Source organism: Balaenoptera physalus, assembly GCF_965194825.1.
Source record: "Balaenoptera physalus genome assembly, chromosome: 14".
Classification (NCBI taxonomy): Eukaryota; Metazoa; Chordata; class Mammalia; order Artiodactyla; family Balaenopteridae; genus Balaenoptera; species Balaenoptera physalus.
In genome coordinates, this window is record NC_138893.1 from 36,313,608 (window position 1) to 36,340,535 (window position 26,928).

Sequence of the window (26,928 nt, forward strand, 5' to 3'; positions counted from 1 at the left end):
TGTGCCTTAGCTGGAGGTGGGAAAGTCAGCGTCCTAGTCTTGCTATGTAGATGGGTCATTTTTCAGAAAATGTTTTCACTGTGAAAAGGGGCAAAAGTTTAACTTTCCTGTTGGCTTTACTTCTACCATTTAAAAATAGTTGTTTTTTTATAATTGGGAGGAGAAGAAAGGTATACTTTAACGCATAGACACTTTCAGGTTTTGTGGCAACCCTCCATTCTACTGTTGGAAGGCACTTTTGTAGTCCTCTAATTCAGCCAAATGGTCCAAAAGCATTTAGTGATGGGGAGCTTACTCTAGTACTTAGTATAGTATACCGGTTAGGAAGTGACTCGAATCAGCTGGTCAGGATCAGGCAGTTCTCTCTTTGGGCAGCTTTGTGTTAGAAAGTTCTGCCTCGTGGCAAGATAAAAACGTGTCTTCCATTAGTTTTCTTTTACCCATTGGCCCTGCTCTATCCTCTTGGGGCCACAGAGAATAAGTTAGCTCTCTCGGCCACTTGAAATTTCTTCACTTGTTTCTCAGAATTAAAAATTGAGACATTTTATTGGCCTGCCTTTTTCATCCTAGGTGCAATCATATGTTGGTTTTTTTAGGTCAACGTTCTGGCTATTCATTCTATAGCTGTTCTCTTATTCCTTGGGCAGCTGAACCATATTTCTCCAATTTAGCTAATTTCCTGAGGCTTATAACAGAAGAGCTTTTGTTTATCACCTTGTCCTTTAAGTCTTCACACCCAGACTACTGGTCCATGTAGCTGCTATCCCTGAAGCTCCTTCCAGATTAACTAATCAAAGCTTGGAAAAGACCCAGATACAATGTTATGTGAGCTGCTTTCTCCAGAATAGCCCAGTATAGTGAAAATAAAATTAACTGAAAATTAGGAGACCTGGATTTTAGCCTCTTCTCAGTCATGGAGATTTCCTATTTCAACTCTTTCCCGTCTATTCATTTAATCATTATGCAAATACCAAAGTGATCTTAAAATATAAATTAGATTATGTCATTTAAAATCCTTCAATGGTTTCTTAACTCACTTAGGTCTTAGTCTAAAATCCAAAGTTTTTACTGAGACCCACAAGGTCCTCCATGATGGAACTCCATCCTGACTACCTTCCCCACTCCCCACCCCATTTTTACCTTTTTCTATATTGTTCATTATGCTTCAGGCACACTAGCTGCTTCATAAGATCTGTCCCACCTCAAAATCTTTGATAAGCTGTTTCTGCTTACTCAAATACTTATTCCCTCCATTTTTGCCTAGCTCTTTTTCTTTGTATTTATTTATTTCATTTTATTTTTTATTTTTTTGGCTGTGCCGCACGGCATGCAGGATTAGTACCCTGACCAGGGATCGAACGTGTGCCCCCTGCAGTGGAAGCTCAGAGTCCTAACCACTGGATCGCCAGGAAATTCCCTGCCTAGCTAACTCAATCTCTAGATTTCAGCTCAGATATCATTTCTTCAAGAAGCTCTTCCATAACCTGGAAGAAATGCCCTAGCTAAATGAATGGCAGCCATTGAGTCCCATGCCCTGGAGATAAGCATAATTGAATCCTCCAGCCTGTGCTTCAGAGCTGTGCCCAGCTCTTCTTGCGTCTCTTTCCACTGATACGTATTACATACAGATCTTATTTTATGCAGGCTGGGTATATAGGGATGCGTGTTAATAGCATGGTACTTGGCTCTTAAAAACTTAAAAAAAAATGTAGTTCACTCAACTTGAAGTGATCTCACTCAATAAAGGAAAGGAAACATACATTAATTGGTTACCTACTTCGGGTTTTGGCAAACATTTTCTGTAAAGGGCCAGATAGTAAATATTTTAGGCTTTGTGGGCCATACAGTCTCTATTGAACTCAACTCTGCTGTTATAGCCTGAAAGCAATAGTACCTTAATGAATGAGTGTGGCAGTGTTCCAATAAAACTTTAGTGACAAAACAGGTGGTCGTAAACTGCCAGTCATTGTTTCCCAGACCCTGACTTAATGTGTGCCAGATGCTTTACATGTATTTACTGTTTATGACAATCTGATAGGCAGTTATTTATCCATTTTACAGGCTCATAGAGGTGAACTAACTTGTCTAGAGCCCCCCAGCTTAGTATAAGAAAGAATTAAAATTCTAACCTGGGCTTCAAAGATAAGAGAAAGGAAATGGCCAATAACGTTTAATTCAACAAATATTTATTGAGCACCTACCATATGATTATGCCAGTGCTAGACATTTGAAAAGACTAGCATCTTTATATTTCACTTCTCTCTGATTACCTAGTAAGATTTTAAAATAATTTGGAGAGGCATATAGTGTCGTGGTGGGGTGAAAAGAAAGTGATTTTTGGAATCAGACATGACTCAAATTTTAACCCCACTTTTTAACAACCCTGAATTTGGATAAGTTATTTAAGTTCTGGCCTAAATATCCTGAGACCAAAAACAAATGAAGTGATATTGGTAGATGGTAGCCCTCCATTAAATAATTTTTAAATGAGATTTTATATTGGAAGGGACATTGTACTTTTTATTTATACTATTTGGATTTTTCTGTATGAGGTACTGTTAAGGTCTTTATAGATTTTAGGACTTTCAAAAATTGGGATATAAAGGAGGCAGCCACTCTTGTGTCTCGTTCAGGGCTGGTCTGTCGCTAAGAAGTTGGCTTGTGTGATGGAACATTAATTGACTATCTCCACCAGGAGGAAGAAGTGTTTGGAGGGGATTCAGGGAGCATAGAAACTGAGTTTGAAAGTGAATAACTTTTCAAGTCCTGCATTCTTTCTTTTTTATTTGCTAAGTGACAAAGGAATCGCTTGAGAGAGTGTCTTGTAAGGTGCACATCATGATCATGTTTGATACTTATATTCAGAGTGGATTTTGGCATGGTCAGTGGTTATTACTGTTGGTGAACATTTAAAAAAGATGTAGTGGGATGAGTGTAGTGGTTTGTGGGGAAGATGTTTACGACCACAATAGGGCTGCTGTTTTTGTCTTTAATATCTGATTATATTATACAAACTCCATCTTGATGATTGGAATCTCTTATTCCACAGGCTAGATCATCTCAAATTTCAGACTTAAAAGCACACCTGAATGCCTTCTTCTGCTCCTAGAATGACCGTTCACTGCCAGAAAAGCTTTCCATTCCCTTTCTGTGACTCTTCAGTAGTTTTGAGGACATTCTACTCTATTTTAAATGATGCACCTTGCAGATGTTCTCACTAGAGGCAGCCCTCTGACTCTCTTGCCCTTACCTGTCTGTATCTGATGTGCTAATGGGGAAAAAAAAACAAAAAACAACAACCTTCAGGAATCAGTGTGGGATATTAAAATATAAACTAGGTCATGTTTGAATATTTGGCATTTGGTGCCATTTTAGTAATCCATAACCTTCATATCTTTCTGCTTTTATCAGGTGAAAGGCAGACTCCTTTGACCCATGAAGTTGATCTGTGAACTCTGTCAAAAAATTCAAAACCCCACAGGTGTAGATCATGCATCCATTAGCATAATTTGCCACCCAGGGTATAAATGTATACTCTTTAAACTGGTACATAATATAGATAGTATTTTATAGTGTGTTAAGAAAAGATTGTTTATTTGACATGTACTAGAGTGAATTAAAAGTTTACCGTAAGAATTACTGCTCTTCTCTTCACGTTTTCTTCTAGAAACTGTGAGTTATAATACAAATTTAGTCATTGAGATAGATACTATACTTCAACCAAATAAGACCATATATTCTAGCAGAATCTTTGGGTGGGTTGAACAGAGTGGGAATCTGACTTTCAGAAGCATGTCAGTTTGGTAAAATAAGATAGAAAAAATAAGTGTCTCAACTAGTCAAGTTCAGTCTTTGAATTTCAGAGAACGAGTTTATAAGCTGAACAAGTTTATAATTTGAGAATCTGAATTTCCTTTTGCCCCTGCTCTGGGTCTTCCTTGTGTGTGTGTGTGTGTGTGTGTGTGTGTGTGTGTGTGTGTGTGTGTGTGTGTGTGTGTGTGTGTGTGTGTGTGTAGATTGGGTGTTTGCAGGACTTACTTCACTGTTATTAAAGCTTTTTAAGATTTCTCTAGGATCGCCATGATGATGTTCCTGTTTTTTAATTCCTGAAATTAAAATGTGTTGGAATGCTTGGCTGCCTTTCACTCCCTCCTCAATGGACCCTTTAGTTTTTCACACCAAGGTGTCCTTCTTCAGGGTGCCAGGTCAGGCTACCAAAACAGCTTCTAGGAGGGGATTAGGACCAATTAACATCTTTGTACACAAAAGCCACTGGCAGCTGAACAGGCAGCCTGGTGGCGGCTCCAGAGCTGCATTTTAAATAGGGGCCTTCTGTACTTGAGTTCAAGTAGGAAGAGGTGGAGAAAGTTTTTATTTATAATCGAAAATGCTGTTTTTGGATAAAGTCTAATGAAAAGAAAAGTAGTGTTCAGAAGTATCTAACAAATACCGTTTGAATGTTGGTCTGTATTGTATGTGATTCTATCAAGGATTCTCTCACAATATAGCCTATTTCTTGGCACATATTGAGATGAAGTGATGTTTCTTCACATAACAATTTTGTCCTTACATTTCTCTTGTTCTCTGTTTTTAAAAAAGTTCAGCTGGATCCCTAGGCACAAAAAGGAGCTGCTCCAATGGCTATATGGTCTTAAAAGCCAGTAGCCTTTTCATAAGAAATCTATCGTATGGATACCTGTACTACAAAATCTTTGTTTAGGGTAAAATAAAGTGGAGAGAGCCATTGTGCAAAGTTTGTTTGTTTCTTAACCCTTCAATTTGAGAGGCGTCCAGTTAGTATTGTTTTTATTTTAATCACAATAACCGAATTGTTACACTTTTTATTTTTTACCCTAAAAACTTTTTTTTGAGGTAGTATGTATTTTTGAGTTCAGAAATATTGGAATCGATAAAGATATTAGAGATTTTATGACCCAACTAATTGGGAAGCATCTTAAATAGAGATCCGGTTGGAATCTATTAAGAATAATGTTGTTAAAGATGTAATGGAACCAGTTTCTACACCTGGATGATGAGAGTTTTCAAATATATTTTAAAGATCAAGGGCAAAGGAGGAGTGTTTTCAAACCATTTAATATTGCACTTTCTAGCTTCCTCAACTGCCAAGGCACGTAGTTTTCTCTGTGATTGAAAGTGCTAGAAAATAAAATGCTGCTTTCAGAACCTACAGTGGGAATCCATGGGAAAAAATAGAGACCTGAAAAAGAAATTAATATGTGGTAGGTCAAAAGAATGATGGTGATCACACATTTACTGAATCAGGGTGGAATGTATAAGGAAAAACGTGGCAACCTATTTCCTGCTCTGTGATATATTTTCGTTTTATGGAAGGAAACGATGAAGAAAATAGTATGCATTTCTTTTTCAACGGCTTGAATGGAAAATGTTTTTTAAAAAGTCAGCCTCTTGGTCCCTAATCTAAATTATGGTCATTTTCAGTTTCCTGGGTTTTATACATAACTCTAGATTCTTCTTAGTGTGATATTTTCGAAGCAAACCTTAATACAGTCTCAATGTGTGGCTTCCCCCCTGGGTTTTAGTTTCAGATACTGTATTGTGAGTCTTCAGACATGTTGAGTCCCCCTAATGTTAAATGGTAATTGCCAGAAGTATAGGTGGGGATAGAAACATTGTTATATTTTGTTCATTTTTCACACTTCAGCAGCTATCCCTTTTTCTCTCTTGCTGTATGCTTATTAGGGTATGAAATGCAGGTGTGTGGGAAATGGCTAGTGGACATTGACAGGTTATTTTGTTGGTCACTGCCTAATTAGTAGCATAGTGGATGCACCCTGCTAGGCTTTAGTGTGGGGCAGCAGAGCTGGTCTGTTCTAATTTCCTCACGGCTTTGATATTCGCCAAAAGATTGACGGTTTACACAAAAAGCCAAGGCCCGAAGGAGGCCTGTGGAAACAATGAGCCTTCTTGCTTGTAGACACCACAGATGTGAGAGAAAGCTGGCTAAAAACAATTGGCTGACACTGTCTAATTGTCTCCGATGTCAGCGTCATTAATGTTTTCCCATGTAAAATGGAGAAGGCCAAGGTTGTATCCTCCCTTTATTTTGAGTCACATGATTATGTAACTTATCGAGATTCAGATTAAGTGTTAATTGTATTTGTGCAATAAAGAAACTGAAGCTACCTTGGGTTTAATGAATATGTGCTTAATTAATTTTGACAGCTTTTATCTTTATTACCTTTGGAATAATCCTTATCAGAATTAATAACATTTTTCGGTAATTAAAGTCACAGCTCATTTAATGAGAATATATATTTACATTTCTTTTTTGAGTTCAAACCAGGGAAACAATTATGAACGTTTGCTTATCTTCTAAGAAGTTTCTTATGTGTATGTTAAGCAACAATTAGAACAAGCACTTTAGGGTGACAGCAGAGCTTTTCAAATTAGACAACTGACCCAAGTGTTCTAAAGGAACACATAGTAATAACCAAGAAGCACAAAATTACAAGGTTACCCATGTGAAACTCCAAACCTATTTTTATCTATGAAATGGTTTTAAAGATTTTTTCCTGAGGAGGGGAAAACTGGGAAAGGTGAAACCCTAGGAAGAACTGACAAATTGGACTGAAATTAAGTTTGTTTTTTTTTTTACAAGGTAAGACCTGTAGTTTCTTACAGTAGTGATGATACATCAATCCAAACTGAAGTATACTACTTGGCCTTGTAATCAGCAAATATCATCATACCGTTTGCACTGTGCAGCAACATCTATGACACCAAAATAAATCAAGGCAGATACTGCAGCTTCTGCTCCTTTTGATATTTTCTAGGTCTTTTCTGGGCAGTACTGTTTTTTTGGTTTTTTTGTTTTTTCCATCTGAGCGGTGTAATGCCTCAGAGTAGTGGTGGTGGAACAGAGTTGTGCCCTGGAGAAGAGATACTCTGATTTGTTTATTGTCAGGGAAGCTCACTTATCTTGAGTTCCACATTGAGTTAAATTGTATCAAACTTGGTTCCCCAAAATAATCTCTTTGAAAAGTTAGCCTTCCCCCAAACCATTTTTCCAGGAAAAACCCGTGGTTTCCTCTTTTCCTTTTTTTTTTTTAAACCTTAGACTAATAAGCCTTTTTTAAAAAAAATTAATTTATTTTTGGCTGCGTTGGGTCTCCTTTGCTGTGTGTGGTTTTTTCTCTGGTTGCGGCGAGCGGGGGCCACTCTTCGCTGCGGTGCGCGGGCTTCTCATTGCAGTGGCTTCTCTTGTTGTGGAGCACGGGCTCTAGGCGCACAGGCTCAGTAGTTGCAGCATGCGGGCCTAGCTGCTTCATGGCATGTGGGATCCTCGCGGACCAGGGCGCGAACCCATGTCGCCTGCATTGGCAGGTGGATTCTTAACCACTGCGCCACCAGGGAAGCCCTCCTCTTTTCCTTTTATTACCAAGTTACTTGAGTACACAAATGACCTTGACAGGAAGCATTAGTTTTTGAACTTGGAGTCATGCATAGAAGCCAAGTTACCTGGCTTTCTGTGTGCCTTCTTCACAGTAAGACCTGCAAAGTACAATTTACACGGTAGATGCCCAATGTGTGGGGGGCCCAATACAGTGTCCACAGTGGTTTCCTAGGGCGTGCATTACAGCACAGTTTATGACCAAAGAAAGCCTAGTGTCATGGAAGTGTATAGCCTTTGGGGTCAGGTAGATCTGAGTTTAAATCTGGCCTGCTACTTACCAGCTGTGAGACTTTGGGTATGACCTTTCTGAGCTTCAGTTTCCTCATATTTAAAAGATGTAATAATGCCTTGCAGGGTTGGTGTGAGGTGTAAAGATGATGATTGTGAAGTGCTCAGCACAGGATCACCTATAGTAGCTGTAGTACTACTACATTATTACTACCCTAGCACTTCTGCCCTCTAGGGCTTCTCTGCCCTGTGCTCTGCTCCCTCCATTTTCTAATTGTGTGCACCTGAGTTTGTTATCTCACCTGCCTAAAATTAGTTCCTATCTGTAATATGGGGATGATAAAAGTATATACCTCCTGTGTTGTTGTGAGGAGTAAGTGAACTGAGGGTGGTAATGTTAATAATAATAGACATGAAGACAACTACTGACATTTATTGAAGCAGGACTCAGTGCTGGGCACTGTGCTAAGTTTTTTTTCTTTTTTTTAAAATGCACATTGTCTCATTTAATGCTCATTGCACAGAATTTGGAACATAATAAGTGCTTTATAAATATTAGCTGCTATTGTTGTGTTTATTGCGAAGCCCTCAGAGTTGAAGAATTTCAGCTCTGCCAGTTTCTTCACATATCATTGTTCAGGGCCCCTGGTGAAACAGTTCCTCAATCAGGCATTTCTTATCTATGAAGTTAAAGTACTACATGTGAACCCATCCCCTTTTCTTTTAAACCCTTTAGCCTCAGTTCCTCCCTTATCTTGCCCTCACTTAAAAAAATTATCTTCTCTGAAGACAGCAGCAGTGTGAAATAAGTCCAAGCTTCTCCAGAAAATGGTATTTGCTCATCTTGCTCATTTATTCCAGTATGTAAGCTGTCTGCATGCAGCTTTTCTCTCAATGACCTAAACCAGCTGGGTACTGTTGCCTTATGATCGGCAGAGCCTTATGCATCACGTGCAGCCAGATGGGCCTAGAAAATACCCTCTTCTTCCCCTTTGTTTTTATTTGCTTAATTTGCCTTGAAAGGGAGTAAAGTTTCACAATGTTTAAATACTGTGCCTTTATTTCTGTGTATTGGTTTATTTATTTATCATTTAAGTTATTTATCATTTATCATTGGCTTCAAATCAGTTCAGCAAACATTTCCTAAACATCAGTTAGTTGCAAGCTACTGTGTTGCAGGAATGGAATACAGATCTGAATATGGGAAGTGCTGTGCACTCTAGTGGTTACATGTACCACTAGGCTTTGGTATCATATCTAAGTTAAATCTTTTATCTATTCCTTATTAGCTTAGAGAAGATACCTGCTCTAAGACTTTTTCCTCATATGCAAAAAAGGGGTTGAGAATATCCATGTCATAGGATTGTTTTTAGGATTAAATGAGATAATGTGTGGAAAGCAGTCATCGCTCAGTAAATGGTAGTCATAAATAAGGCACAGTCTCTTCCCTAACTGGAGGAAACGGACACAGAAAAGCAGTAATTTCCATGGAATATGGGAGGTGTAGTAGGCTCATTCTGTCAGGGAGGAAGAAGGCGGCTTATGGAAGCCTTCCTGGAGAGGATGGGAGTTGAGTTTAGTTTTGAGGGTTGGGACAGAGTCTCTGGTAAAGTAGGGCAAGGGGCGGTGTTTTCCTGGTGGAAGGGACAGCATGAGCAAAGGCACAGTGAAGGAAACATGGTATGTGCCAGAAACTGCAAGAAATCCAGTGTTATTAGGAACCTCAGGTCCTTGGGTTGGACTTCCCTGTAGGAGGGGCTGCTTTGATGTGGGCTGGCCCTGTTTAGCCTTTCCTTGTTTAACTCCCCTCAGGCTGCCTTAGCAGGCTCCAGCTCCCTTTAGAAGGTGATGATGTGGTCTAAAGAATGCCAGCTCTTATTTAATTTGTTTAACTTCTGTTCTGAAAGGAAAGGTTATTTATGGGGAAAGGGCATGTCTATCATTGAAGAAAAAGTCAAACATGGACTTCCAGAGCTTTCCTTACCAACCATGTGACCTTATACTATTATTTAACCTGTGTCTCAGATTCTTCATCTCTACAAGTAAAAATTGTATAAAAATAGTATTTACCTCATCTGGGGTATTTCAGGATTAAATGGTATAGTAATGCATGTAAATTACTTGGAACAGTCCCTGGAACAAAGAAAAAGCTCAATAAATGTTAATACTGATATGTTAACTACTCCCAGAGTATTTCCATTCAGAAAAAGGCAGCATTTAACTGAGGGAAATGGTGGAATTTTTCAGCATAATGTCATTTGCTTGGAAACAGAGGTCAGTGAGAGAATTAGAAAAAGGTGATCCAGTTCTCTCAATCTTATCTTCTAGAGGAAAATTTAGTGCTGCTGCACATACTGTAGTTTCAAAGGGAAGCACAGATCCTAAATAGTAATTCCGAATCACCCAGTGCTGTTCTCTCACAGAATCAGAAGCTTTTAAAGCAGAAGTCCTGAGAACAAACTCACCCCAGTGGGTAGAACCTTTTCCTCCTTCTTCCTCCTCTCCTCCCCCTCCTCCCCCTTGCTCTACTGGCTCCCTCTTTTTCTCTTCCTTCCTCCCCCCTTTCTTACTGTCTCTCTTAATTTGTTCCTCCCTCCCTCCTCCTTCTCCTTCCCTTTACCCTTCCTTCTTCTTTTTTTTTAATTTTATTTATTTATTTATTTATGGCTGTGTTGGGTCTTCGTTTCTGTGCGAGGGCTCTCTCTAGTTGTGGCAAGCCGGGGCCACTCTTCATCGCGGTGCGCGGGCCTCTCACTGTCGCGGCCTCTCTTGTTGTGGAGCACAGGCTCCAGACGCGCAGGCTCAGTAATTGTGGCTCACGGGCCTAGTTGCTCCGCGGCATGTGGGATCTTCCCAGACCAGGGCTCGAACCCGTGTCCCCTGCATTGGCAGGCAGATTCTCAACCATTGCACCACCAGGGAAGCCCTACCCTTCCTTCTTTACAAATTAGGTTTGCTTGGCTTGGAGAACAATGTGGGTTAGATTTCAAGCCCATGACTAGGTGCCCTTGTGCAGGACAACTTGTACAGCCATATGAGTCGGCCCTCATCCCCTTCTGAATTCTCCTATCTGAGCCCACTTAATGGTGATTGTTTTGTTTTAATTGTGGTAAAATACACAGAACATAAAAACGTATCATTTTAACCATTTTTAAGTGTACAACTCAGTAGTATTAAGGATATTCATATTGTTGTGCTGCCAATCTCCAGAAATTTTTCATCTTGCAAAACTGAAACTCTATGCCCGTTAAATAACTCCCCATTGCCCCCTCCTCCCAGTCACTGGTAACTACCATTCTACTTTCTGTCTCAATGAATTTGACCATTGTAGGTACTGCATATAAGAGGAATCATACAGTATTTGTCCTTTTGTGACTGGCTTATTTCACTTAGCACAGTGTCTCAAGTTTCAAACATATTGTAGCATGTGTCAGAATTTCCTTCCTTTTTAGGACTGAATAATATTCCACTGTATCTGTATACCACATTTTGTTTATCCATGCATCCTTTGGTAGATATTTGGATTGCTACTACCTTTTGGCTATTGTGAATAATGCTACTATGAGCACGAGTGTACAGATATCCCTTTGAGACACTGCTCTGGATTCTTTTGGGTATATACCCAGAATTGGAATTGCTGGATCATATGGTAATTCTATTTTTAATTTTTTTGTGGAACTGCCATATTGTTTCCTCAGTGGCTATACCAATTACATTTCCATTAACAGTGCACAGGGGTTGCAATTTCTCTTCATTCTTGCCCATACTTGTTTTCTGTTTTTTTTGGTGGTAACCATCCTAATGAGAGAGGTGGTATCTCATTGTAGTTTTGATTTGCATTTCCCTAATGATTAGTGATATTGAGCATCTTTTCATGTGCTTATTGGCCATTTGCATATCTTCTTTGGAGAAATGCGTATTCAGATCTTTTGGCCATTTTTGAATTGGGTTGTTTGTTTTGTTGTTGTTGTTGTTGTTGAGTTTTAGATGTTCTCTATATATTCTGGATATTAATCTCCTATATCAGATTTGCACATACTTTCTTCCATTCTGTGGGTTGCCTTTTACACTGTTGATACCATCTTTTGTTATGCAAAAGTTTAAAATTTTCATGAAGTCTAATTTGTCTATTTTTTCTTTTTTTACCTATGCCTTTGATGTCATATCTATTGCCAAATCCAGTGTTGTAAGGTTTTTGTCATTTTTTCTTCTAAGAGTTTTATAGTTTCAGGCCTTACATTTAGGTCTCTGATCCTTTTTTTTTTTTTGGCCGCACGGCAAGTGGGATCTTAGTTCCCTGACCAGAGATTGAACACGCACCCCTTGCAATGGAAGCACAGAGTCTTAACCACTGGACCGCCAGGGAAGTCCCTAGGTCTCTGATCCATTTTGAGTTGATTTTTGTATATGGTGTTAGTTAAGAGTCCAATTTCATTCTTTTGCATGCGGGTATCCAATTTTCCCAGCACCATTTGTTGAAAAGACTGTCCTTTCCTCATTGAACGGTCTTTGGCACCCTTGTCAAAAATCGTTTGACCATGTATGCAAGAGTTTACTTCTGAGCTTTCTGTTCTGTTCCATTGTTCTATATGTCTGTGTTTATGCCAGTACCACACTCTTTTGATTATTGTAGATTTGTAGTAAATTTTGAAATCAGGAAGTGTGAATCCTCCAGTTTTGTTCTTTTTCAAGATTGTTCTGGCTTTTTGGGGTCCCTTGAGATTCTTGATAGGACTGCATTGAATCTGTAGATCGCTTTGGGTAGTACTAACATTTTAACAGTATTAAGTCTTCCAATCCATGATAATGGGATTTGTTTCCATTTATATGTCTTTTTAAATTTCTTTCAGCAATGTTTTGTAGTTTTCATTATCACTTTCTTGGTTAAATCAATTCCTAAGTATTTTATTATTTTTGATACTATTGTAAATGGAATTGTTTTTGTAATTTCCTTTTCAGATTATTCGTTGTTAGTGTATAGAAATGCAACTGATTTTTGTGTATTTACTTTGTATTTTGCTACTTTCTGAATTTATTTATTATAGTCATCCCTCTGTATCCTTGGGGGATTCGTTCCAGGAGTCCCCATAACAAATCCAGGGATGCTCAAATCCTTTATATAAAAAAGCATTAGTACAATAAATACAGTTGGCTCTCGACAGGTTTCCCATCTGTAGGTTTAAACAAGTGTAGATAGAATTTGGACTCATGGTTGGGTGAAATCTGTGGATGTAAAACCTGCAGGTACAGAGGGCCAACTGTAGTTTTAACCATTTATTGTGGAATCTTCAAGGTTTTCTACATATAAGATCATATTATTTCCAAACAGTGATAATTTTACTTCTTCATTTCCAATTTGGATGCCTTTTATTTCTTTTTCTTTCCTAATTGCTTTGGCTAGAACTTGTTGTACTGTTTTGACTAGAATTGGTGAAAGTGGGCATCCTTGCCTTGTTGCTGATCTTAGAGGAAAAACTTTCAGTCTTTCACCATGGGTTTTTCATATATGGCTTTTATATTGTTGAGGTCATTTCCTTCTATTCCTAGTTTTCTAAGTATTTTTCTCATGAAAGAGTGTTGAATTTTGTCAATGCTTTTTCTGCACCAGTTGAGATGATCATGTGGGTTGGTTTGTTTGCTTCTTCATTCTGTTAATGTGGTGTATAATATTGACTGGTGTTTGTATGTTGAACCATCCCTGCGTTGCAAGAACAAATCCCACTTGGTCACGGTCTCTGTGCCGAGGATCAGACGGTATGCAAGCTGCTCCTGGTGCATGGCTACCTGCCATGTAGGGGTGGGAGATGGGTAGCTGCTACTGTGCTAAGAGCTGAAATTGACTAAAATCACCTCAATTCACAGTCCAGTCCTTCTGCTGGAAGTTGCAAACCTTCAATAGACTCCAGAGTTCCAAAATAGTTATATCAGACAGATTCTGCCAGTGCAATTGTTGTCTAGGTGGGGAGACAGATTCCTGGTGCTTTCTACTCCTCCATCTTCCTCAGGTCCTCCTCATTTTCTTAATAGTGTCATTCAAAGAAGAACCTTTTTAATTTTGATGAAGTTCAATTTATCAATCTTTTCTTTTATGGCTTGCCCTTTATGTGTTCTGTCTAAAATTTTTGCATATCACAAGATCACAAAGATTTTGTGTTTTCTTTTAGAAGGTTTATAAGTTTAGTTCTTACATTTAAATCTGTTATCCATTTTGAGTTAATTTTGTTTTATTGTATGAAGTAAGGGTTGAGAGGTTCTTTTTTTTTGCATATGATTATCCAATTGTTCTACGACTGTTTCTTGAAAAGACTGTTACTCATCGAATTACCTTTGCACCTTTGTTGAAAATCAATTGATGTATATATGGTCTTTTTCTAGACTGTCTTCTATTCCATCAGTCTATATCTGTCTATCTTTAAATCAATACCACAGTGCTTTGATTGCTGTAGCTTTGTATTGTCTTGAAGTCAGGTAGTGTAAGTCTTCCCACTTTGTTATTTTTCAAAATTGTATTGGCTGTTCTAGGTCCTTTGCATTTCCATGTAAATTCTTGGACTCTGAGCTCTTTGGATACAGGAAGTATGTCCATATCTTTTAGTGTCACCCCACAGTACCTGCTAAGGTACTTTTCTATATTTGTTGATTGATCAGTTAGTTAATAAGAACTGATGGAATCAGTAGGATTAACTCATTGAACCCTAGAATCTTAGAGCTAGAAGAGGACTTATAGGGACACTAAGATGAAGATGAAGCCCAACCATCTCATCTTTGACCCACCTATTCCTAAATTAGGCACTGGCCTTACCTGGGTTGGTAGGTCTGTGGAGCTCTATTTATGTGCCAGATATAAGATTTCATTTTGCCTTTACGACCAGGACTTATCAATAATGTGTTGGGTCACAGGGATACATAGAGGAATGGGACATGGTACTTACATGTGAGGTGTTCATGGTCTGTTGGGACCTACTTTTATATGCCTCACTGAAAGTGCCCCCAGACAAGGTCCCTGATGTGTGTGTGGTCCAGGAAATATGCCTAAAAGTAGACTTTAGGCATCTATGTTTTAGTAGCAGACCTAAGGCAAGTCAGCGCCTGAGTGAATTTGATCAAAGACTATCTTCAGAGGCACAGGCAGCAACGCCAATGACAAAATTCTTGCAAAGTAAACAGCCTATACATTATAGATGCTACGATCCGCACACCTGTATTAGAGGACTTGCTGAGTACAGACATTTTGACTTCTTAATGGATGACCATGAAATTGACAAATTAGGAGGGGGGAAGAAAATTGCATCTTTGAAAGCTTATGGTTCATCATTCTACTGAAATAACTCAGCTTCTTCCCTTTAAGCTATAATTTCAGTTTCTTTTTCTAATGGACACATTGATTTTTTGTGCTTATTTCTAACCTTATGGCCTACTGAAAATTTCCTTAAAAGGAAATATAGAAGTTAGGAGGTGTAATTTGAAAAAATAGCTTTTAGGTGAAGTAACTCTATCAATATTAAGATGTAGTCAATGCTTTATAGTGGAACATTTCTAGACTTTAATTACCTGTAAATAAATGCTACCATTTTGCTATGATAAAGGAAATCTTTCATTCCTTTTAAGTACTTTTGTCCATAATCGTTAAACAAAAGCAAATGTTGATTTCACTGGAAAGCATTAAAATGTTTCCTTTATCAAACAAAATGTTTTTCTAAAATTTTGTATTTAGACTTTAAATAAACAAAATTAGATTAATAATATAATGATTTCTATGAAGTTAGCTCGAGAACTAGAAATTAGTAGTAAAACCACTGTCTATGTGTTCTTCCTTATTCCATTTTTCTGTTATTAGTAGTAATTACCATTGTCTATGTGTTCTTCCTTATTCCATTTTTCTGCCTCTTTTTCAGAGGTAACCACTTTCCTAAATTTTGTGTTTATCATTACCTTGCTTTTAAGTTGTGAAATATATATTTGTCTAAGCAATAAATATATATTTGCCTAAACAATATATTGTTTAGTTTTGCATGTATTTGAACTTTATAAAATGATACATCATATCTTCTGGAATTTGCTTTTTTTCCACTCCATAGTTATGATTTTCATTTATTTTTATTGCCATGTAATATTCTATTGTGTGACTGTGTCACATTTTAACATTTTATCTGTTATCCTGTCGATTGTCATTTATGTTGTTCCCAGATTTTTGCTATTATGAATACTGATGCTATGAATATTCTTGAACATGTCTCCTGATGTGCATGTACAGTACTTTCTTTCAGCTGTACATGTAGGAGTAAAATTGTTGAATTATAAGGTATGTCAGTGTTCAGCTTTGCAAGTTACTGTCAATTTATTTTCCAAAGTGATATGGCAATTTAGAATTATATACCCACATATAGGTGATTCCATTGTCCATCTATTGTCAATTCTGCTATAACACAACACTTGTGTCCTAAAAGTCACCATGCTATGCATAATCACCTAATAAAAACCACAGGGCTTATGGGAAAAATGGAGTTAGGGGAAAAATGCTCAAAAGTTTTGTCAGTGGCACGTAAAAACAGTAGCACAGTTTCATACATCTTAAATACTTGAGAAATATATAAATATTATAATAAATATAGCACTTTACCTTGAAAAAGACTTGAAGTTTCCTTGTGCAAGTGGGTTTCTGGAAGGGCTGCAGCTTGTGAGTTACTGTGTAGTGATGAAGGAAGGTTATCTGAAATTGGATGGAACATTGTGGCACCAAATGTGGATGGGTATGGCTCATAATACTGGTGAACTGAGGTATTGATAGATATTAGAGATGTGTGTGTAATGTATATTCCTGTGTGGCTTGGTTCAGCTGGATACAGTTTTCTGCATTTGTCAGGATGAAATTGTGCATAATCAAATGCAAAATTCATGTTGTGCTCAAATTGTTCATTAATATATTAATTTCATTGGAACAGATTCACATTTTCATGACAAATATTATAGCAGATCTGACTGTACTCCAACATTTGGTACTGTCAGTTTTTTATTTCTGCTAACCAAAAAAGTATAAAATTATTACTCATGTGGTCTTTACTCTCATTTCTCTGATTCTAGTAAGATTGAGCATCTCTCTCCTTTTTTCATTGGCCAAATGTGTTTATTTTTCAGTACCTGCGTATTCTTATCCTTTGCCTATTTTTCATGTGGGTGTTTTGTCTTTATGTTTTCTGTAGGAGACTCTTTATATACTCATTTAAGAAGTCCTCTCCTAAAAGGTCACCATTACCCTGATACAAAAGCCAGATAAGAACACTACAAGAAAAGAAAACTACAGGCCAATATCTCTGATGATTATAGATGCACAATTTCTCAACAAAATACTAGCAAACCAAGTTCAGCAGCACATTAAAAGGATCATACAACATGAACAAGTGGGGTTTATCCTTGGCATGCAAGGATGGTTCAACATATGCAAGTCAGTATACTTGATAATCACATTAATAGAATGAAGGATAAAAATTATGTGATCTTCTTGATAGATGCAGAAAAAACAACACCCTTTCATGATAAAAACTCTCAACAAATTGGGTATAGAAGGAGCATACCTCAATATAATAAAGGCCGTATATGACAAACGCACGGGTAACATCATACTTAATGGTGAAAGTTTGAAAGCGTCTCCTCTAAGTTCAGGAACAGGATAAAGGTACCCACTCTCACCACTCCTATTCAACATAGTACTGTAAGTCCTAGCCAGAGCAATGAGGCAAGAAAAAGAAATAAAAGCCATTCAAATCAGAAAGGAAGAAGTAAGTTGTTTTTGTTTGCAGATGACATAATCTTATATATAGAAAACCCTAAAGACTCCACCAAAAACTATGAGAACTAATTAATGAATTCACTAAAGTTGCAGGATACAAAATAAACATACGAAAATTAAACATATTTGTCTACACTAATGACAAACTATCTGAAAAGGAAATAAAAGAATCCTATTTATAATAGCATGAAAAACAATAAAATAGTTAGGAATAAATTTAGCCAAGGAGATGAAAGATCTGTATGTTGAAAACTATCAGACACTGATGAAAGAAATTGAAGAGAACACAGCTAAATGGAGAGATATCACATGTTCATGGATAGGAAGAATTAATATTGTTAAAACATCAATACTACCAAAGTGATCTATAGATTTGATACAACCCCTATCAAAATTTCAATAGCATTTTTCACAGAAATAGAAAAAAATCCTAAAATTCATATGGAGCCACAAAAACCCCAAATAGCCAAAGTAATCTTGAGAAAAAAGAACAAAGCTGGAGGCATCATACTTCCTGATTTCAAACCATATTACAAAGCTATAGTAATCAAAACAGTATGGTATTGGTATCGGCTTAAAAACAGACACATAGACCACTGAAACAGAGTCCAGAAATAAACTCACACATATACAGTCAACTAATATTTGACAAGGGAACCAGGAATACTCTATGGGGTAAGGATAGTCTCTTCATTAAATGATGCTGGGAAAAGTGGATATTTACTTGCAAAAGAATGTAATTGGACCCCTGTCTTACACTGTTCACAAACACTAACTCAAAATGGCTTAAAGGCTTAAATATAAGACCTAAATTGTAAAACTTCTAGATGAAAACATGGGGAAAAGTTTCTGCACATTGGCCTTGGCAGTGACTTTTTGGATATGACACCAAAAGCACGAGCAACAAAAACAAAAATACAACTACATCAAATTTAAAAGCTTTTGTGCAGCAAATGAAATCATCAACAAAATGAAAAAGCAACCTATGGAATGGAAGAAAATATTTGCAAGTCATATATCTGATAAGGGATTAATATCTAAAAATTATAAGGAACTCATACAACTTAATAGCAAAACCCCCAAATAATCCAGTTAGAAAATGGACAAAGACATTTTTCCAAAGAAGAAATCCAAATGATCAACAAGTACACGCAAAGGTGCTCAACATCATTAATAATCAGGGAAATGAAAATCAAAACCACAATATATCACTTCACACCTTTTAGAATGGCTACTCTGAAAAAGATGAGATAACAAGTGCTGATAAGGATGTGAATAAAATGGAACCCTTGTGCACTGTTGGTGAAAATGTAATTTGGTACAGCCGCTATAGTATGGAGTTTCTTCAAAAAATTAAAAATAGAGCTACCATATGATCCATTAATCTCAATTCTTGGTATACATCTGAAGGAAATGAAATCAGTATCTTGAAGAGATATCTGAACTCTCATGTTCATTGCAGCATTACTCATAAAAACCAAAACATGGAAGCAACCTAAGTGTCCATAAATAGATGAGTGGATAAAGAAAATGTGATACACACACATGCACACACACACACACAGAGGAATATTATTCAGTCACAAAAAAGAAGGAAGTCCTGTCGTTTGCAGCAACATGAATAAACCTTGAGGGCATTATGCTAAGTGAGATAAATCAGACAGAGAAAGACAAATGCTGCCTGATCTCACGTATATGTGAAATCTAAAAAAGTCAGACTCATAGAAACAGAGTAAATTGGTCATTGCCAGGAGCTGGGAGAGTAAGGGAAATAGGGAGATGTTGGTCAATGGGTATAAACTTTCAGTTATAAGATGAATGAGTTCTGGGGATATAATGTACAGCATGGTGACTGTAGTTAACGATATTGTGTACTTGAAAGTTTCTTTAAGAGTAGATCTTATGTTCTTACCCCTCCCCCCACAAAACAGTTTTGAAGTATTACTTGCCATTAAAACCTTAATCCATTTTAGTTGATTCCTATGTATGATATGATATGAGATAGAGATCCATTTTTTTTTATTATGTGTAGAACCAACTCCATTTATCAAATAGTCAGTCCTTTTTCTAGTGATCTGCCGTAACATCATTGTCATGTATCAAATTTAAATAAAAGTCCCTGTGTTGGGGCTTTGTGTTCTCTATAATAGTCTGTCTAACCCTGATCCAATACCACAGCATCTTAATTATTAAAACTTACTTTTTAAAAAAGTTTTCTTACCTGGTAGGACAGCTCCCTTCTCCTTATGCTTCTTTTTTTGTGTGTTGTGGTTAAAAAAATATGTAACCTAAAATCTACCATTTGAACTAGTTTTAAGTATACAGTTTGGTGGCATTAAGTACATTTCTACTGTATAACTATCACCAATATCCATTTCCAGAACTATTTCATCATTCTAAATAGAAACTCTGTATCCATTAAGTAATAATTCTCTATTCCCCACTCCATCCAGCCCCTGGTAATCTCTAATCTACTCCTGTCTCTATGAATTTGCCTACTCTAGATATTTCATGTAAGTGGAATCATACAATATTTGTCCCTTTGTGTCTAGCTTATTTGTTTAGTATAATGTTTTCAAGTTTCATCCATGTTGCAGCATGTATTAAAACTTCATTCCTTTTTTTTTTTTTAACGTCTTATGGAGTATAGTTGCTTTACAATGGTGTGTTAGTTTCTGCTTTATAACATAGATCCCCATATCCCCTCCCTCTTGCATTTCCCTCCCACCCTCCCTATCCCACCCCTCTAGGTAGTCACAAGGCACCGAGCTGATCTCCCTAAAACTTCATTCCTTTTTAAGGCTGAATAATATTCCATGTATGTTCACACCACATTTTGTTTATCCATTCATCTGTTGATGGACACTTGGGTTGTTTCTGCCTTTAAACTGTTGTGAATAATGCTACCATGAATATTGGTAGTATCTTTTTAAAGTCCCTATTTTCAATTCTTTTGAGTTATATACCTAGGAGTAGAATTGCAAAGTCATATGGTAATTCTGTATACAACATTTGAGGAATTGTCAAACTGTTTTCTACAGGGGTTGCACCATCTTATATTCCCACCAGTAATGCACAAGGGTCGATTGCCAAAAGAAGTGTAATTGATATGCTAGGAGAAGAGAGAAAATGGAACCATATAAAATACTCAAAATCAGAGAAGACAAAAAAAAGTGGGGCAAAAAAGAACAAAGGGACAAATAGAAAACAGTTACAAATATGGTAGATACTAATCCAAGTATATAATAATCACTTTAAGTGTGAATTATCTAAATATACCAATTAAAAGAGAATCTCAGAGTAGATTTTTAAAAAAGACCCAACTTTATGTTATCTCTAAGAAATCCACTTTAAATATAAACACACAGATAGATTTAAAGTGAAAGAATGTAGAAAGATGTATCATGCTATCACTTACCAAAAGAAAGGTGGAGTAGGTATATTAATTTCAGACAAACTTCCTTTGTTGAGGAAGAACCTCAGCCTTGCCTCAGGTAGTGCCAAAAATAGATGACCAGATTCAATGGATTCTAGAAAGACAATTCATTACAGCAGAGCAAACAACAGGATTATGAGCACGATAGCATAAGTTTCTCTGCCCCCGAGTCTTCTGGTGGATCCAGATGGCGGCTATACACACAGTGAATTGTGCTGCAGTTGAAGAACTGAAGGCCAAAGGCTCAGCATCTTTTTTTTTAATTAATTAATTAATTAATTAATTTATGGCTGTGTTGGGTCTTCATTTCTGTGCGAGGGCTTTCTCTAGTGCGGCAAGTGGGGACCACTCTTCATCGCGGTGCGCGGGCCTCTCACTATCGCGGCCTCTCTTGTTGCGGAGCACAGGCTCCAGACGCGCAGGCTCAGTAATTGTGGCTCACGGGCCCAGTTGCTCTGCGGCATGTGGGATCTTCCCAGACCAGGGCTCAAACCCGTGTCCCCTGCATTGGCAGGCAGATTATCAACCACTGTGCCACCAGGGAAGCCCCTCAGCATCTTTTGCAGTAAGCAATAAGCAAGCCAGTCCCCTTCTTCCAGAAAGTGATCAGTTGCATGTTAATCATGCTGTGGTCATGTGACCTACTTAATTGCCTGTGACTGGCTACAGAAATAGCTCGGGACCAGATGATGGCTAGACATTGCAGTTTGGCACACACAGCAAGGATGTGCAGATATGTTCAGGACCCGTGGCAGGTTGCTTCTCCCAACATTTTGTTTGTCTGGAAATATACATATTTCAACTTTGTTTTTGAAGAGTATTTTTAGTGGGTATAGAATTCTAGGATGGCAGTTATTTCTTTCAGCACTTTAAAAATGTTATTTCATAGTCTTCTGACTTCCATAGCTTTTGTTGAGAATCCATCAGTCCTTCAATAGTTGCTCTCTGCTGAGGCAAAGCCTCTTGCCCTGTGGATTCACAGCTTCTTTCCATGAACCTAGATACGGTAGATACCTCATGGGGGAAAAGGCTGCAGAACATCAGTTGACTTCTCCACAGTTCTCTCCTCTCTGGAATCTTAGTAGCTTGGTCCTAGTTTCTATCCTCTGCCCTTTCTAACCTAGGGATTGTAATGGCTTCCCACTCTTGCTAGTCCCAGGATGATTCTTTGTACCATACTGGTCCCCTGAACTCTGCCTAAACTTTGCAAACAGTCCTTCATTAAACTTTCTTCAGTTTCTCTTTTTAGGTGTGACATCTGTTTCCTGCTGGGCTACATATACAACAGGTTTCTAATGTGGGATTTCTGATGTCTTTTAATATACTAATGTGTCTAATGAGTTTTCCAGAAAGGTCTTAAAATACGTTACCTTTTTGAGTGTTTCAGGACTGTGTTTCTCAGAGCCTTATCTTTAGAAATACTGTTACATGAACGTGGACCTAATGCTAAAGGGCTGAGGTTTCTTGAAATCTACAAACAGGTCAACAGAAGGCTCCCAACCTGCCTAATGAGGGACCTGATGTCTCAGTCTTTATCCCTCTTCTCAGCTTTTCCTCAGAGACTTGCTACTTTAGTTAAGATTTCAAAGTACAAATCTATCACTTTGGTAAATTACAGAATCTTTCTGAGCTTGTTTCCTCATCTGTAAAATGGATATATACTTATCTATCTTATCAATCTTTTAGCTAGATTAAAGGAAATAATGCATTTCATTCATGGGGCATACTCAATAAGTATTCGTGTTCTCCCCCTTCCTGCAGTATCCCCTCCTAATGAAAACCAACTGAAGTCATTTAAGGAAGATGTAGTATAGATTCCTTTCTGACTCCTCAAGTAGAACTTCAGTGGACATATGAAATTGACTGTAAAATTGTTGACCCATATCTTTTAATGCTCAATTCTATGTTAAAGAATTTTCTCTTGAAACTCTGGCTTTTGGTTTATTTTATGAATTGTACTTCTTCCATACACAACTTGAATACATTAACTTTTAGTTAGTTAAAAATAAACTATAGCATCAATATTACTTTAATGTAGTTTTTTTGAAGTATTTTAAGTTTAGGGAGAAGGTGCTTTGGACTTTTATTCTTTTGCAATTTGTTCTTCTTTTGGGCGTGCAGAGTTAGTGATCTAATAAATACAGTTGATGATTCCTCCAAAGTGGAGCCTCGTCCACCTCAATCATAATTTTAAAGATTTCCATGATTGCTCCATAGTGCCTGATCGCTCCAAATATCTAGTTATCCTTTCTCCCAAAGTCAAACTTGCCAGTGAAAAACCTGTTTTCCTTAAGTACCCAGATAGAGTTAGTTGTTCTTCACACACATAGCACCGACAAGATCAGAAATTACATGACATTCTGAGTCTGTCCACTTTAGCGCCATTGTCTTCTGTCAGATGCATACTCTTTAGAATCTTATTTCCTTTAATATCTCTTTCTGATCAGCCATTGGGGAAAAGCTGACATCCATCCCCACTTTCTGAAAATCCTTTTGAAACTCATGACTCTTTTGCCGATTAGGGAAACTTATTCCTAGAGGTGAGGCATTTTATCTTTGTAACTGCATTACTTCTCGAACTTCTGTAAAGGCTTCTGTGCTGGAGGAGCTTGAAATCTAATATGAAAAAATGAGAGGTACTGAGGTGTAAGTGTACCAACAGAAGCCCTTTAACTTTTCTTTCATATGACCCAGTAAGCTTAGAAATTTGTCACCTTACATGAAATTATGGTTTGCATATATTTATTTCTGCACAGTTTTTTGGGGCAAGCTTGAGAATTTCTGTTCCAGTATATTTAATTTGTGTTGGTATTATCAGATCGTGGGTTTGGGATTGGAGTGGGTAGGTGAGCGAATTTTTGGAGGAGGAGTGACAGTCTTCCCAATAAACTCCTAGGAAAAAGAGAAGAAGTTGAAGCAAAGCACTTGGGCCTGAGATCAGCAATGTAAGGATACAAATCAATTCACTTCTTTCTATCCCTGCTGTCACTTTCCTAAGTTAGACAGCCATCACTTCCCCTTGTAACTGGTTTCTCTACCTTCAGTCTTGGTCCGTTTAATCTGTTTTCAAGATACCCGAAGTTATCTTCCTAAAATACAAATCATCCTGTTAGTCTCTTGCTTAAAATCCTTCAATGTCTCTCCATTGCTCTCAGAAAAAAGTCTTCAGTTTTTAAACATGACTTACACAGTCTTAATCGTCTGGCTCCCTGTCCATCTGATCTCCAGTTACTCCCCCCTTACAAGATTGTTCTAGTAATACTGATTATTATTACTCTTGCTGTAATTGTTGTTTGTCATGTGCTTCCAACTCTTCTCTGACCCATTCTTTTCTTTTCTAACCAATATTCTTTCTTTAGGTCCCAGCTGAGCCATTACTGCCTGTGTCTTCCCTGACCATCCCCCTCCAAGTGGAGTTTAGGTTCCCTTTTAATGTGCCTCCCCTAGAGCCTTTCCATCACAATGCGTATCACAGTGTGTGATGATTGCATCTAATTATTAGATTGCATCTCCCACTAGATTGAAAATTCCATGAGGGATCAAGCCATGCTTGTCTTGGTCACTTTTGCATCCTCAGTGGTTAGCAGAATGCCTAGCACGACGAAGGTGCCCAGAATTTATTTGATAAATAATTGAACAAATGAAGGAGCTGTAATTTATGTGACAGGCTGACCTAGAGCCTTTACCATCTCAAATGCACAAGTTATGCTGTGATTTGTACTGGTATCACTGTAGGACCCAGGAAATGGAATTCAGGGCAGGAATGGACAGCTCTGACTCATCAAACCTGAAACCCGGGGAGCCTCTATATGGCTTGTGAAGTAGTGACTCTCAGGATGCAGAGTATCTACAACAAAACAATGCAGATTTCTGAATATTATGTTGAAACTCTGAGGCAAGGAGATCCTAGAACATTTTACCAATCGGGAAAAAGGTAAGTGAAAAATAATAGAACAGTTTCCATTTCTACTAATTTAAGATGTATAAAATTCAGTTAATTATGCCTATATTGTTTTATTTTAGAAAATACAAAAGATCTTTTTCTTCATAAGACCTTATTTTTTTCAACCCCAAACGCCCTGGAGGTGTTGAGCAATTGAACCCATGGAAGACTTTTGTATTTCCTAATTTCTCCCTTTGAGAGCCTTAGCTTTGACCAGGATGATTCCAGGCTGCAGCAATGCTTTCTGCCCATCCTCCCTGCAGACACGGGAGGGCAGTGCAAAAGCAGGTTTATGTTTTCCTGGACTTCTTTATTTCTCCCAACGTGTCGTAAAAAGTTCTATTCCTGTCTTGCCAACTACTGCACTTCCTGTTCCTATTCTCAGTTCCCTATTCTTCTAAACATCCCTGGTAGAAATGGTACAAATGACTGAGACTGGAATCCTCATAGTTCCCCCAAGCAACACAAAAATAAGTTTACACATAGCAGAATTGTACAAGAGGAACAAAGATTTGTGGTGGTATCACTGAAACAACAGTAATTCTTAATTTTTTGGAAGTTGTGTTTCATTTGAGAACCTGATGAATGTTATAGATCCTTCTCCCAGAAATACACACATACACACTTACAATTGTACATACAAGTTCAGAGGGTTCATGAACTATAAGTTAAGGGCCTCTGCTAGAATACGTTTACGGAAGAACTCTCCTAAGTTATAAAATTTAGGTACTGGAGGGTGAGGAGTATTAGAGATTCTCACGCCTATGAATTTGTTATTAAAAATGAAACGTTTCCAAAACATGCAGCCAATGAGAGTTTGATTATATGCTTTGATATGTACTTTATTAATTTATGATACTGTGTCAGCACAAAGTCTATTAGGGATTGCCAAGGAGGATCATCTGGTGTTTGCTGAGAGTGGTTTGAGACCATTAGCTTTTTAATGAAAGTACACGGATGTACAATTAGAAAAATGAGAATTAGCTGAAGTTAGCTAAAGGGGGAAAACTATGTGCTTTAAACTAATATTTTCAAAATGCCAGGACTTAAAAAAAAAAACCCAAACAAACCACCGCCCCCTCCCCCACCTTGTGCTGCCTCCGCCCTTTCCCCTCTCCAAAAATTCTGATATATTCAGCAATGGCTGGAGGGGTCCTGGGCTATGGGCAGCTAGAGTTCTACTTACAGGAAGCTCAGGAGAGGGACAGTGTCTAGGGGGTACTAATGCTATCCCAAGGGTCATGACCAGGTGCAAAAGCTACCCCTTAAACTGGCAGGGGTCGAGTGGATCTCTGGTGCTCATCTGAAGGAGACAGGATTAAGGGACACAGATTGGGACCTGAGAGGGGTTAGTGAGTTGTCTTCTGACCAGTGACTCTCAGGGTCCATGTCAGGGAGGTAAAATTTAAAGCAAGTTCAGAGAAGTTGCAGGACTACTGAGAACTTGGCATTACCCTTATCTTGGTGTTAGTAGGTTCCAGATGTTAGGGTAATCAATGAAATGTAAAAGTCGAGCTGCTTTTCTTCTCCTTGCCTGCAAATTTTCTTCTCTCCTCCAATTTGCGTGACATATTGGAAATACATTTTAATATGGTAGTTAAATGGCTCAGCCATTTACCAGCTATGTGACCATTGCAAGTTATCTAGCTGCTCAGCTTCTCATCTATAAAATGGAGACAATAATAGTACATACTTCATAGGGTTACTGTGAAAATTAAATGAAATAATGGATGTAAGGAATTTAGTATAGCACTTGTTGCCTAGTGAGCAGCTAATAAATGTTCACCATTTTTGTAGTTGTTTGGGCATCTACACTTCCCTACTAGGCTGACTATGAACTTCCAAAAGTCAGGATTTGTCCTGATGTATCCTACTTTTACTATAGAACTTATGTAAAATAGGCTTTTAGAAAGATTTTTTTGAATGAATGAATGGAGGAATGAATGAGAGAATGAATGAAGTTGGTTGCAAAATAGGTGTTTTGAATTAACTTGGACAGGTGTCTTCAGGCTTTCCATATGTACACTAGATCCTGTGACTGGACTGTTCCTTCCCTTGTCTTTGCATGGCTGCTGACCATTTCTCATCTTTTAGCTGTC